We start from the raw sequence: 2,317 nt of genomic DNA, 5'->3' as shown, positions 1-2,317 counted from the left end.
CCTTCTCGGAATGTTTATCTTCATATTCTATTGTATATGCAAGAAAGATGCCAGAGATGTCATTTGCTCGTGTTTATGTAACCAAAAGAAAGGGGACGACAATATAAGTTGTGAAAACCAATAAAAGTAAGTGCAATTTGATCTTTCTTATTACTACCATAACTACTACTACCATAACATACTACTACTACCATAACCAAGACCAATATGTCATGATAGGGCTAATCACAAACACCAGCATAAACCATTGTCAACATCGTGACCATCTGTATGTATATATGTATATATATATATACATATATATATATATGTGTGTGTGTATGTGTGTGTGTGTGTGTGTGTGCGTGTGTGTATGTATGTATCTATATGTGTGTGTCTGTGTGTGTATATAGGCTGAGATGTTTAAACCGTCTTCTAAATTAAGCAAAAAGGAAAATAATGCTGACACCTCATTTTGACAGATAATCACCAGGAATACATGCAAATATTTTGAAAGACTAAAGTGTAAACTTATTCAATGAAATCGCCATTGGCTTCAACGACAGCCCCCCGACGACTTCGAAATCGTCTGCAACTCTTCTGGACGGTCTCCGTGTAAAGTTGGTGAATCTGCTGTAATCCCTGCCTTCAGTTCATTTTTGGTGTGACAGGGAGTTTTGTTGGTCCGTCACTCAACTGCGCCCCACACATAGTAGCCAAAATATTCCTGATAATTAAATTCTCACTCCTAGTTTCTGTAACGGGTGTTTTCAATATAAATTGTGTTTTTGAGTATAAATTGTGTATGATTCTTCTGTAATTCATATCTTCCTTGTATGGGGAAACAGTAGATGACAACTGGGATTATATATTATATAAGGGCTAGAGTTATTTTAGTTTATGTTATAGAAGTGTTCTCATTGTGTTTCCAGGTTCAAGTTCTGGTAATGAAACAGACGTTGGAACAGCAGAGACGAGAACATAATTAAAAATAAGAAAAACCAATCTCTTTGAATATCTTCTTTTCTTCTTATATTACATTAAACATACTTGTGTACAAGTGAACTTCATTTTTATCTATCAATACAACACTATGAAACTTAGACACTTTATAAACCACAATGTAATTTAAACCTCCTCATTTTTCTGTAACACACAAAATCTAACATCATGTGATTTGATTTGTAATTCTATAAATATTTTCTAACTGCTAATTTCACTTTTAATTTTCAATATAATCTTTAACTTTTATTAATGAAGAAATAAATGTGGTTTCTTACTACAATCTGTTTTGTTTTTATTTGAAACATCGTTATATTCTACTCTAAGTTACGCCTGGGGAGAGAGAGAGAGAGAGAGGCAGATAGACAATCAGACATACAGACAGAGAGACAGAGTGATTTCGTCAGTTACTAATTACTCCACTGATGATTAGCTGATTAGATTTATAGTTATTTATCTAATGTCTATTATTAGATCTTTCACCTGTCATTGTCGTAATTAATCTGATAATGAACCTTTCACAAACAGCTGCATTACAATTAGAGAATTCTAAGTATTTCTTCCTCTTAACCTCTAACCTCCATAAGCATTAACACAACCACTTGCACGTGCATGCATGGCCGAAGCATTCTAGCATTTAGTATCAAATATATTAAATAAATTATATAGCTTCGAACTAACAGTGGATATTGATATGATTATATAAAATAAAGTGTTAAGCGATTGCTATAACACACAGTTATATCTTCTTTCCTGTGTGGATACCTTTATTATTATTTAAGGCATCTCTTTCACAAATGATTTTTGACATTGGTACAGTAACTCTTCTGTTTAATTAGATACATGTTTAGTTAATTGTATTTTTTTAATGATATACCACAATATCAGTAACATGCCTCAATAATAAGCTTTCTCTTCGGAATGAATAGTTAAGGGACCCTTTTGAGAGAATAATTTCCCACAGACATAACAACGATATGGTGGTGGTGGGGGGTTTCCCCTCTGCTTGTGTATGGTTACTTTATTACTTGTTGGGAACGATTTACCACAAATATCATCGTGATATGGTCTCTCCCTCGCCTGTGTGAATAGTTAAATTAGTCATTGCTAGAATGAGTTACCGTAAATGTCACTGTGATATGGCTTTTCACCTGTATGAGTGCACTTGTGTTTAGTTAGGCCACAACGTCTAGAGAACGATTTCCCAAAGATATCACACTAATATGATTTCGCTCTCCGATGAATTAGTTTATGCTTAGTTAAATTACTTTATAATCCGGTAGACTGATTTACCACAGATATCAAAATGATAAGGATCCTCACCTGTATGAATATA

The 2,317-nt window shown here is 33.6% G+C and overlaps 1 long non-coding RNA gene across 1 annotated transcript; it reads left to right on the top strand.

Annotated features, from left to right (window-relative positions):
* Window positions 1–1,264, top strand: LOC128251388 (uncharacterized). The gene is made up of 2 exons (XR_008267108.1): window positions 1–126; window positions 912–1,264. It is a non-coding gene; the product is annotated as an uncharacterized LOC128251388 (long non-coding RNA).
* The last annotated feature ends 1,053 nt before the right edge of the window (window positions 1,265–2,317 follow it).

This window comes from Octopus bimaculoides, unplaced genomic scaffold, assembly GCF_001194135.2.
Source record: "Octopus bimaculoides isolate UCB-OBI-ISO-001 unplaced genomic scaffold, ASM119413v2 Scaffold_304894, whole genome shotgun sequence".
Taxonomy (NCBI): domain Eukaryota; kingdom Metazoa; phylum Mollusca; class Cephalopoda; order Octopoda; family Octopodidae; genus Octopus; species Octopus bimaculoides.
This window is presented reverse-complemented; position numbering and strand designations above follow the sequence as displayed.